This window comes from Petaurus breviceps, unplaced genomic scaffold (genome assembly GCF_028583685.1).
Source record: "Petaurus breviceps papuanus isolate PSGF00001 unplaced genomic scaffold, PetGlider_PUasm1.0 90825, whole genome shotgun sequence".
Taxonomy (NCBI): Eukaryota; Metazoa; Chordata; class Mammalia; order Diprotodontia; family Petauridae; genus Petaurus; species Petaurus breviceps.
In genome coordinates this window covers 3,440,246-3,452,884 of record NW_027187353.1, presented here as the reverse complement: position 1 = coordinate 3,452,884, position 12,639 = coordinate 3,440,246, and the positions used below count along the sequence as shown (strand labels likewise).

General features: G+C 48.1%; 1 protein-coding gene across 2 annotated transcripts in view; it reads left to right on the top strand.

Annotated features, from left to right (window-relative positions):
* The first annotated feature begins 222 nt into the window (after positions 1-222).
* The window catches only part of CUNH15orf39 (chromosome unknown C15orf39 homolog), a 32,237-nt gene continuing 19,820 nt past the window's right edge, over positions 223-12,639 (top strand). Inside the window, exon 1 of one of the 2 annotated variants that reach the window (XM_069071135.1) lies at positions 223-358. The gene's annotated coding sequence lies outside the window, so the exon portion shown is untranslated. The remainder of the gene's footprint in view (positions 359-12,639) is intronic. The other variant, XM_069071136.1, reaches the window with a different exon arrangement.

Below are 12,639 nucleotides of genomic sequence, written 5' to 3'. Positions count from 1 at the left end.
GCCCTTGGCTCTCCTGCCAGCCGGCCCTGCCCTCCTCCCTCCACCCTCCCCGGCCCTCGGCTCCTCCCCGCCCCCTCTGCCCGCCCGGGGACTGCAGACTGCGCCCAGCCGCCGCGGGGAACGGTAGTCTGGGAGGCAGCTCCAGCGGCCCGACTCGCCGCTGAGGTCTGCTCGCGGCTGCGGCCACCCCTCGGGGTGCTCCGACTCCCCGCCGCCAGGAAGCCCCCGCCCCCCCGGAACCCCCCCCCCCCCCCACCCCACCCCACCCCCCCCCCCCGCCCGCGGCTCCTGGAAGATGCCCCAGCGGGCACGCACTCCAACAGGAGGGAGCAGCAGCGGACGAGCCAAAAAGCAACAGGTAAGCGGGCTTCCTTCTTCTGCCGCCGCGCCTCCCCCTCCCCGGCCCGGCCGCCTGGCCCAGTCTAGCCCCCGGCCCCGGCCCTCGAGCTTCCTTCCGGACTCACTGCGGGCCCTGGCAGAAAAAGTTAGGCTGACTTGACTTCCCATTCTACTGGGTTGGGCTGGGGGGGCCGAGGACCCCCCCCCTTTTTTCTCCCCACTGGCGAGCCGTGCGCAGGGATGTGGGGAGCTCAAAAGCCCCCTTCTCCGCAGCCCCCTCTCCATATCCCCCTTCCCGACCGCGGAAGGACTGGGATGGCTGTCTTAGGGTCTTGGCGGGGGAATAGAGAGCCCCCTCCAGCAGAGAGGCGGCGGGGGTGGGGGGTTACTGCATTATTGCATCAGGTCGCCTGCCCAGGGGACCCGGGGCTGGGCCGTAGTGGTGCCCCCCCCCCACCTGAGCAGGCGGGGTTTCGGGGTGTCGGTGGGGAGTGGTGAACAGGGCCGGCCGAGAACCAGCCCCGAGCTCCCACTGACTGGCCGAGAAGTTCGGTAGCCCGGGAAATGGGACAGAGGGGCAAAGGGAAAGACGGATATAGCCCCTGCCCGTCTCCCTGCTTCTCTCTTGGGATGGCTGATCTGGCAACTGCTGGGGGTGGGGGGAGAAGAAGGGTCTGACCATGTGGCCTTAGGAAGGAGCTGATTTCGGGGTCCCCTCGCCCAGCACTGTGCCCTGAGGCCTTGTGTCCATGGGCCAGTCCAGTCACTTACACTGTCCGCACCCCTCTCCAATATAGACACCCCCCTCCATCTCCTCCCTCATCCCTCACAGCTGTAGCCAGCGATTGGGCTTCCCGGGACTTAAGAGAGCTGGGGACCAGCCGGCCTGCCGGCGGCGGAGCAAATGAAAACGAGCCAGGGTCCGAGGGGCAGGAACCGGCGGGCCGGGGCGCCAGTGGGCCTAGGGCTTCTGGTGCCCCTTTGGGCCCAGGGAGTGACGCCGGATGGGTGCATTTCTAGGCCAGGGACAGAAACCTGGGCCCAGTACCTGCGTGAGCATGTTCAAGCGTGCATCTTGTGTGTGTATGTGCGTGCACTTATGAACGTCTGTTTACTGCTGTGGATATATGAGTAAGCCCACACGTGCGCTTGTGGGTTTGCTTTTCCGACGGCGGGTCTTCCTGAAGGCTGCGGCCCGCTGCAGCTCCACAGTCAGCCTTGTGTCAGCCGATCCATGTTCCAGAGCATTTCTTGCTGGGGACCGAAGCCTCGGCACGGATGGATGTGGTGCTTGTGCGCCCCGCCCCCCCCTCCCCCAGGGACCCGCAAATGGGTGATGGTGGTTGTGGGGTATGGATCACAAGTTCCCGGACCCCTTGACCCAGGAACCTGCTGCTCCAGGATAAAAGAGCCTCCGATAGGGGGGAGGGGGGAAGGAGGTGGGGGAGGGGAGCACAGTGTTACTGCCTCGGTTGAGATGAAATGAAAGGCTGTCTTTGTGCTGTCTGCGTGTGAGAGGCCCCAGTGCCCTGGAAGGAGACACCAAAGTCACGAGTGGCTGGGGTGGAGCAGGCCTGAGGCCATTTTAGGCCCCTTCAACTCAACTGGGGAGTAGCCAGCTGGAGGTGAAAGGGGATGCACCAGAGGGTACCAGGTTGGCAATGGAAGGACCATGTACCTGGAGGAAGCTGGTGGTGGGCACCATTGGTACTGCTGTGAGGGAAGGAAAAGAACCAAGAGAAAGGCTATGGTTTGGGCCCTTCCTGCTGCTGTCTTTCCACAGCTAAATGGGAGACTCCACCTTGGCAGCAACTTTTCTTAAAATGTTCAAATGGAAGGCACCAGATAGTACAGTCCAGGCATTTTTAACCCCAGGGTGCAACAGACACACCAACTTCATCATGAACTTGGATGGGGACAGAGGCCTTCAGCACAGTGCCTAGCACCTGCAGGCTTTTAACAGTATTTGTTGACTTTTTGACTTGACACTAACCTTTCATTTCCTGTTTCCTTTGTTTTCCTGTATATTTTATTATATGCATTTAAAAACATTCTGAGATAAGGTCCTCCCCAGACTGGCGAGGGAGCCCCTGATCAAAAAAGGATTAAGCACCTCCAATCTAGTCTAACCCCCTTATTTTACCAGGAAGGAAACAGCCTAGAGAGAGCAGCTGACATGTCCAAGATCACACCTGGAATGAGTGGCAGTGTTTGGATTAGACCCAGGTCGACTTTCCATTTCAAGACTTGACTTTATCCAGACCCGATCTTTTCTTTTGTGGTTGGGGTTCCCAGCCTTTTTCTATACAGTACTCTTGGCCTTCAATAAACTTTTAGCTAGCCACCTATCCAGTATGAAGGAAATAAATTGGTGTTTGTCATACCTATACAGATAAATCAAATATTAATTCATTTCTGTGGGATAATAGTTACTTGGCAAATATTGGGAGTTGTGTATCTCAGTTTGGGAACTCCTGTTTTATGGGATGATCTTTTGGCTTCATTTTGGGAGAGTGAGGTAAAGAAGGTTAGTCTAGCCTTCAGGACTTACTGACTGGCCTTTACCACTATGCTCCCCAAATCCAGGAATACCTGGCCATTTCTCTCCCTCATTCGCTCCCCACCAGGAGGACCATTTGCACCTGGGGTCCCTGGAGGCATCAGAAGAGAAAGGGCTGGAATGTCTTCAAATGAAAGAATTAGAAGAAGCCTGTCCCCTGTGCCTGGACTGAGGCTGGGGTCCTGCTTTGGGGAAACAGCAGACCTTGCTACAAAACTGTGCTTAGAGCTCCCCCTGCAGGAATTGTGTGGACCTGTCCTTGAGGTCCTTTCCTGGGAGCAATCGACAAAGAATAGACTTGACCCTTTGAATAACTGTGGGATTCCTAGACTCTAGGGATGAGTGGGTGTCTCTTCATACCCTCCTGCCTTAGAATGAAAAGAGCATCTGCTGGTTTTTTCCTGGTTTTGGTTCTGTGTGTGTATGTAGGGGAAAGGGGGGAGGGGGACAGGACCTGAGAACTGTGATTTCATCTGCAGAGAATTCCTTGTGTGCAACCTCAGTCAACATCTGGCTTAATTCTAGCCTTGGAGAAGTGCCCAGGGGACATTGAGAGTTTAAGACATTTGTCCATGAACATGTAGATAGTGTGTGTCCCAGGCAGGGCCTGAGTAGAGGTTTTCCTATTGTTAAGACTCTCAAGCTGCCTCTGGACACTTGGAGGCTGAAGAGACCCTTCATTGGTCTTTTCATCTTCAAAGTGAGATGCCAGGAAAGAAAGCCTTTTCACTGACAATCTAAGGCCATCACTTTCCCTACCCCGGATTTACCCATTGAAACCAGGAAGGAGACCCACAGTGTCTACTCTCTAGTCCTTGGACAATTAATCAGTCCAGTCTAATTAATTAGGCATTTCTTTATTAATGAGTCAATAGGTAACTCAGTGGATAGAGTGGTGAACTTGGAGGCAGGAAAAGCTGAGTTCAGATTCTACTTTGGATATTTAGTGGCTGTGGGATAATAGGTAATCACATAACATCTTTCAACCCTCTTATCTATAAAATGGGGCTAATAATACCACCTACCTCTTAGAGTATATGAATAAAAATGAGATAAGATGAAAAGGGCTATGTAAATGATAGCTACTATTTAAAGTGCCTACTATGTGTAAGGCACTTGGCATATTAAGACAGAATGGGGGAGGGGGAGCAGGTCCCAGCTCTCAAAGAACTTGTATTCTCCCTAGGGGATATGACATGTAAATAGAGAAGTAGAGATAATGCTAGCTTGAGTCGGGAGCCCAGACTGAAGGGATGGAGCTTCCCTGAGGAGGCAGCCTAGGGCACAGGAGCTGAGCCATAAACAAAAACAGGGACATAGGAAGAGGGAGAAATACATTCTGGGATGGGGGAGGGGCAGCATAAACAATATCATTCAGGGGAAAACAGACACCAGTTTGTCAAGAATGTAAAGGGAAGGAATGTCCAGTAAGCTTGGAAAGAGTCATCTACTTGAAGAAATCTAGTGCTCTCCTGCTTCCAAATGCACACCTCTTCAGAGAGTGGTCAAGGAAGTTGGGACAGGTGTTCTCTGGGGGATGGATGGGAGAGTTCTTCGTGCTGTTCTTCCCCTTTCTCAGTTTAGGGGTCAGGAAAGACCTTTTAAGTTATCAGGGAATTATGAGTTTCACTTAGGAATGTTCCCTTCTTTTCCCCACAGTCCCAAGGGAAGAGGTGCTCATAATCTGAAGCAGCCTCTTTCCCTTTAGGGAAAATGTCACCTCACCACCCCCTGCTCCCCTTCTCCAACTTAATCTGATAGTCCCTGAAGGAGCTAGGAGGCTCAGGGGAACCAGGTCAGGCCTAGTTCAGAGTTTGGGGGTGAAGAATGACAGGGACAGGAAAGGAGGATGCACCTGGGCAGGTAAATAGCCCTTATGGCCTCCGAGAAGGGAAAGGTGGTATTCCAAACCCTCAGCTCTTTGCCCAATCCAGGGATGGGCCAAATTATTTGATATTGGGGGTTGCTATTTAGCAGGTTGGGCTGACTCTGCCTCTATCCCCTGAACTCCCCCTCCCAAGAGGGAAACTAATTTTACAAGCTCTTGTAGGGAGGGGGATTCCCAGAGAGATCAGGTTAATTAAGTGCTACAGAGTTGAAACTTTGGAGAGCTCCCTGATGGGGGCCCACTTGGTTCCTATTCTGTAGTCCATGTATAGGGTACAGGGTATAGGTATATAGGTATAGGGTACAGGGCCTGAACATGCAGGGAGGGAGGGGGCCACTTCTCCCTCCTATCCTTCAGGATCTTTCCCTGCCCCTCTTACCTCTTCAGAGCAAATTTACCTACTTCTTTCTGCTTCCCACTCCATTAAAAACCACTGGAGAATTCGGTCTTCCTGGGTTTTCTTTCCTCTAGGCCTGGCCAGCATTAACCTTTGCTCTAGAAAGATCTGGCCTCTTTAGAGAGAGTGGGGGACGTCATCTGAGCTTCCAGCTTGAGGATGGGCTGGATGAGAAAGATTAGAGGAGACCCTCTCTCTAAGGAGTTATAGAAAGAATTTAAGCAGGTGGGAGACCCAGCACCACTCAGATTGTAGGATCCCCATTCTGGATCTGGAAGAGGCCTCAGTTCAGCTCCCTCATAGCTTAGGTAAGTAAAGGTGGAGAGATTGAATAAATTGTTCAGGGTCACACAGGTAGGTAAGCATTAGAAGTGGCTCTTGAATTCTCTGGTTTCAGAGCTCTTCCTTCCTCCTTTCCTTCTCTTTTTCTGAGTATCAGCTAATTTTTAAAATTATCATGAATTTTTTTCTTCCCCTCCCAAGAAAAGAAAAACAAAATCCTTGTGACAAATTAGCATAGTCACGAAAAATAAATTCCCACATTGGCCACGGCCCCAAGCATGTCTCACTGGCACGGTTATGTGAGACTCACTTTTTGTGAGTGGCAACTCACCATTGCCTCTCTTGTCAGCGTGTAGGGAGCACTCTTCATTCATCTGTCACTGGGAATTGTGGATCATCGTTGCCATGGTCTTTCACAGTTGTTATTTTTTTTTTTACAATATTGAGGTTAGTCTAAATCGTCCTTTAGGTTCTGTTTACTTCTCTTTGGTCAGTGCCTATGCTGTGGGGTTGTAATGGTAATAGAAATTTGAAGATCTTCCCTGCCCCTTAATAAGCCCAAATTGAATTTAAGGACCTTTCCTTATTTGAAAACATACTCTGCCCCCTAATAGGCTGCATGTGCTGACCTGGAGCCTGTGGGGGGAGGCTTATTTTTCCGGAAAGGCACAACTTTTTGTTACTTTGTAATCAAGTTGAGTCATGAGGGCTGTGATGTTCTCTGACCCAGGAGAAGGCTATATATACCTCTGAGGAGAGGTTTTCCTTTGGGGCTCACTTTGGGAAGAGTTGCAAGATTTGGTCAGATGAGACTCTGGGCAGCCTTTGAGCCCCCCCCCCCCCCCAAAGTAACATTGTTAATGCTTTTTGAGTTGCTTTCCTTTAGAAAAGCTGATCTAAGAACCTGTGCTAACAGCCGTCTTGGGTATGCTAGGGTGCTTGCTGCTACAGGGGTCCACACTATATCCCTTTGAGAGCTAAGATCAGGAGCTGAACTGCCCCAGGAGTCCCAGCTCCTCCCCCCCCCCCCCCTGAAAGGTTAGAGCAGGCAGACTTTATAGGCTCTCCGTTCTCACTAGGAAGTAGGCATAGCACATTCCTTCCTAGTTCCTGGGCCCACCCCTTACTCCACCCTATGGTGCCACCAAGAGAATCCTCATGAATGGAGGCTATGTGGGAAGAGGGAGATATTGCTTCTAGGGATTCTGATAATTGGCCCCGAGCATCCCTGGCCTGAGTTCATCATTTCCTGGCCAAAACCACTTCAGCAAAGACCTGATGTGGCTGTTTGTCATTGGTAGTTAAGAGGGGCTTCCCCTTCAGGTACCAGTCATGCTCTTAGGGCTGGCATATCTAAGGGTCCTTGTGACACGAACTGGAGTGTGGAGATGACTCATATCTCCTGGAAAGGAAACAAGGTGCATGAGTTCCCTGCCTTCTCCTTAGGTAGGAGTCGGAAGACAGAACCCTAGGACAGAGGTGGCCCTGTGTTGATGATGGGGGGAAGGCAATAGGTTATACAGAAACTCTGATCCTTATCAATGACCAGAATCCCTGTGATTCAGTTTGGAAAGATTTCAGTAGGCCCAAGCAGACTTGGAGTCAGGATTGTAAAAGTTTATTGTTTAGCTTTACAGTGGGCAAGGGTCCTTAGGGGACCTGCAGACTTAAAGAAGACATAGGTATAGTTTTTAAGGAGTCTAGGCAATTAATCAGATGTCAGTTATGCTAACTAGGTGAGTAAGGGTGGAATTAGGGAGGAGTTAAGGAGTGGTCAGTGCTTAAAGGAACATGCACTTTTAATATCAACTGTGCAGGCATATTGCCATAATTCACTGGGAAATAGCCCAAGGCGGGCCTACCCGGAGGTGTGGCTTTAGGCCTGAAATGTCACTAAGTCAGCTAGCGGTCAGGGCTGACTGAGAAGTGCCTAGTCTGCCACCCATCACTGTCATGTTTGACAAGATGGATGTTGGGAACCAAGGCTAACAGAGACTCAGTATGTGGATAATTAGCTAAGGAGTTAACCTCTAGATAGTGCTGTGAAGGATTCATAGGGGCAGCTGACCACTTTACTAAGGGGAGATAACATTTGCCTAAGCTAAAATGTTTATAGATAGTTTAGTGAAGGATTCATAGGTGTAGCTTGTTATTGTTCCAAGCAGAAATAAACAGTTCATGAGTTGTTGCTGGGCAGAGTGCTGGCAGGGGGAAGAGGCAGAGCTGATGTTCTGAGGCTGGGGAGGGGGTTGATTTTACAAACCGATGTTACAAACTGATATTACAGACGTAGATCCCAAGCACCCCATCATTGAGACACTGCCCCATAAAGTATAGGGAGTAAAAAATGCATGGCCTGCTTCCTAGGAGTCCTCTCTCTCCCCACGTGATGTGTAGTGGGTAAAAGCCCTGGCTTGAGAATCAGGAGGTCTGACCTCTGGTGTCAGCCCTGTTACTATTTCGCTGTGTTGCATAGGCTAACTTACCTCCCCTCTCTGAGCTTGAGCTTGGTTTCATCATTTGTAAGATAAGGTTGGTATAGACTCTGTAGATGGTCTCTCCTGAGGTCATTTCCGGCCCTCTTCCCCTCATCCCCTCTATTCAGTCAGCCACAAGGCCCTGTCTAGTGTCCCTTCCTAGCAGGGCAAGAATCTACTCTAATCTATTTCCATTGTCCCTACACTATTTTAGACCTCTAACAGCTCCTGACAGGACAGCCCCAGCAGCACCCTACCAACTGGCTTAGGGCCTTATTCCCTCTCTAGGGCCATTGTCTCAGGGCCTCATTGCCTTTTATCCACCCAGATAAATCTTAACTTAAATCATGTCTTTGTAATTTGGGCACAATATCTAACACAGAAATCCGGGACTAGATCTGTGATTTCCTTGGTATAAGCAACTCCCAGGTAAGAAATGCCATCTACCAGTGTAGGTAGGTACCAGCTTAATCATAGTTGCCCAGAGCTCTAAGAGGTTACATGACTTTCCCTGGGGAAATACAGCATGTATGTGTCAGAATTAGGATTTGAACTCCTCTCTTCCTGGCTTAGAAGCCAACTTTATCCACTAAACCACAACTGCCTCTAGCATAATAAATGGGTTAAGTTTTGGCCTTGAATGCTTTCTCTTTCTGCTAAGACCCTTCTCTCTTCCTGACTTGCCCTCAGGGCACCACCATCCTCCCACCCCACATTTTCACAACCTAAGTGTCCTCACTCTTCATTCTCTCTCACCACCCCCATATTCAATCAGGTGCCAAGATCTGTCTATTCTCCCCTCTTAACACCTCTCCTATGTGCCCACTATTCTTTTCTGACTGCCACCAGCCTAGTGCAGGCCGTCATCACTTCATACCCAGCTCATAGTCTACTGGTTAGTTTATACAAGTCTCTCCCTACTCTATACAAGTCTCTCCCTACTCGGTTCCATCTTCCACTCAGCTGCCAAAGTGCTTTTCCTAAAGCCCAAGTCTGATCATGTCCCCCTACTCAGTAAACTTCAGTGGTTCCCTATTACCTCTAGGATCAAATATACAATGCTCTTTCATTCAAGTTCCTCATAACTTGCCTTCTCTCATCTTTCCAGTCTTCTTACACCTTATAACACCTCCCCCCCTTACCTAGCCCCACATACTCCATAATCTAGTGACTTGGACAAAAATGCTCCCATCCCTTGATTGCATTTTTACTGGCTGTTCCCTAGCCCTAGAATGCCTCACCTCAGCCTTCTTGCTTCAAGTCCCAGCTACAATCCCACTTTCTTCCAGAAGGCTTTATCAAGCCCCCTTCAATCAAATCAATCAGTTAGCATTCATTGAGTACCTTTATGTGCCAACATGAAGGAAAAAAACAGTCCTTGCTTTTCAGGGAGCTCACAATCTAACAGCAGACAACATACAAGCAATTATGTACAGGCAGCCTGATTTATAGGGTCAATTAGGGATATCTCAGAGAGAAAGCACTAAGATTAAGGAGGCCCTAGAAACAGGGATGATTTCTTAAGCTGAGACTAGAAGGAAGTCAGAGAAGCCAGGAGATGGAGATGAGGAGGGAGAGAATTCCAGGCCTGGGACACAGCCAGGGAAAATGCCTGGAGCCAGGAGATAAGAGGATCCTGCCCAAGAACCAGCAAGGAGGCCACTGACCCAAAGAGCCTGTGGAGGCTAGAAGGCTTAAGACTGGAAAGGGCTTTAAAAGTCAAAACAACTTTTCTATTTGATCCTGGAAGCAATAGGAAGCCACAGCAATTTATAGGGTGTGATATGATCAGACTTAATTTTTAGTGGAAGAGGAACTGGAGTGGGGAGAGACTTGTGGTAGCAAGAGGCTAAGGCTGCAGTCCAGGTATGAGGTGATGAGAGCCTGGGGGTGTGTGGGGAGGGAGAGAGAGGGGCTGACAGTGTCAATCAAGCTAGTCACAAAACATTTATTAAATTCGTGTGCCAGGCACTATGATAAGTATTGGAAATAAAAATACAAATAAAATCCAAGACCCGGCTCTGCCCTCCAGGAGCTTCCCATCTGATGAGTGAACTCCTGTAGCAGCAAGCACCCCAGCGTCCCCAGGGTGACTGCCCACACAGGTTCTTGGATCTGCTTTGATAAAGGAAAGCAACTCAAAATGGGTTAACAAGCTTACTTTAATCAGTCAAATATGTATCGTTTACCTAGTTCAGGGGAAAAAGGTCAGCACCCCTAACTTCAGAATATACAGACAGAATTATCAAGACAGAGAAACAGATCAAGTATACAGTTTCCAAACTGTCTAACCATTACATCCATACCAAATCAACATCTGGGTTTTTCAACCATGGGGCTCTCAACAATGGCTTCTCAGAGTTTTATCTGATCAAATCACAGAACACTTCTCAAAGTGAGACCCAAAACAAAGCTACACATCAGGCTTATATAGCCTTCTCCTGGCTCAGAGAATGTAACAACCTTATTGACTCACTGACCAATCAAGTATCTACTGAAAAACAAGCCTCCCACCCCAGGCTCCAGGTGCACTTTAGCCTAGGGGCAGGGAAGATCTTAAAAATTTACATTCCCATTACAACTCCACACAAAAGGAGCTGAAGAGGGGAGGGAAGGTCTCTGGCTTGGCGGCCTGATGAAATCCCACAGCTGGGCCGAGCCTCCTCCTTAAATGGAGGGCCTGAAGCCCATTGCCCTGCTTCCAGTCAGAGGGGAAAAGGGGACATGTAGGAGGGATGAGAAGAACAGATAGGATTTAGCAACAGATTGGATATGGATATGGATATGGGGGTGTGGGCAAGAGTGAGGAACTGAGGACAATGCCTAGGTTGTAAACCTGGGGGACTGGGAGGATGGTGTAACTAGATCTCCCAGTGGAGAACTTACTGGGTCTAGAGTCAGGGAGACTGAGTTCAAATCCAGCCTCAAACACTTAACTAGCTTTGTGACCCTAGGCAAGTCACTTAACTTCTGCCTAACTCAGTTTATTCAACTGTAAAAGGAGATCATGATAGAATGGAGGGAAATATAGTTAGTTTTTTACAACGTGACTTATAGATGTGTTTTGAATGACTACACACTGTAAACTATATCAAATTGCTTGCCTTTTCAATGAGGGTGGGTGGGTGGGGGAAAGAGTAATGGTAATGGGATTTGAAGATCTTCCCTGCCCTTATTAACAAGCAAACAGGCACTTAGCACTTTGTTTCAAGTTGTTAAGAAACAGAAGTAGTCACTTTGTTTGAGATATTTAACTACTTAGCATCTTATTTGAGTTCATGATTGTATCAAGTATTAAGATCCAGAACTTGTGAGATGAACTGGCTGATGTAACAGGAAGGTCAGTACAGGAGGAGCTAATACCATATATAAGGAAAAGCCCAAGCTAGCGAGCCAGAACTTAGGGGAGCAAGCAGTATGGAGGCTGAGCTGCTACTGTTGGAGAGAGAGAACTGAGAACAGAATTGAGAAGAACTGAGAACTTCAGGGACATAGCAGCGTGGAGGCAGAGGAGCTACTGTGAGTGAGTGAGAGAGAAGAAGATTCTTGCTTGAGGAAGTCTGTTTTGTTTTGAAGGCCTGAGGGAGGGAAGGTTTGGGTGGGAATGTGTGTGTTCAGCTGCATTGGTTATGTGTACAGTAACTTCTGTAATGAATTTGGCTTTCTGGTTTGGGGACTCAGTTTCCTGGTATTTGAATAAATGCTTTGGTTCTGTCCTCCATGTGGAGAGCCTGTTAAATTTTGTGATTCACAACTACACCATTGTGGGTGCTGTGAATATTGCCTTGGTGTTACAGGGAGGGAGGGAGAGAATTTGGAACTCAAAGTTTTAAAAACAAATGTTAAAAATTGTTTTTGCATGTAACTGGAAAATAGGATACACAGGCAATGGGGTATAAAAATCTATCTTACCTTGCAGGAAAATAGAAGAGGATAAGAAAAGGGGGGATGAAGGGAGGGCACATTGGGGGAAGGGGTAATCAGAAACAAAACACTTTTGAGGAGGGACAGAGTGAAAGGAGAGAGAAAATAGAATAAATGGGGGTGGGGGAAGAGGGTGGAGGGAAATACAGTTAGCAATAGTAAATGTGAAAAAGAAATTTGAAACAAGTTTCTCTGATAAAGAACTCATTTCTCTAACAGAGAACTGTGTCAAATTTATAAAAATAAGAGCCATTCTTCCCCAATTGATAAATGATTAAAAGATATAATCAGTTTTCAGATAAGGTAATCAAAGCTATCTATAGCTATATGAAAAAATTCTAACTTACTATTTATTGGAGAAATGCAAGTTAAAACAATTCTGAGGTACCTCATACCTATTAGATTAGACAATAGGACAGAAAAGGTAAATGAGAAATGTTGGAGCGGAAGTGGGAAAAATGAGATATTAATGTACTGTTGTCAGAGTTGTGAATTGATTAAACCATTCTATGGGGGAATTTGTAACTATGCCCAAAGGATTATAAAACCATGCATCTACCATTTGATATAGCAATATCATTACTAGGTTTGTATCCCCAAAGAGATAAGAAACAAAAAGGAAAAAGACCTATATGTACAAAGATATTTATAGGGGTATAAATTTCTATTTCCTGGGGTAAAGAATTAGAAATTGAGGGGATGCATATCATGTGGGGAATGGCTGAATAAGTTGTATATAATTCTAATGGAATCATTGTTGTACTATAAGAAA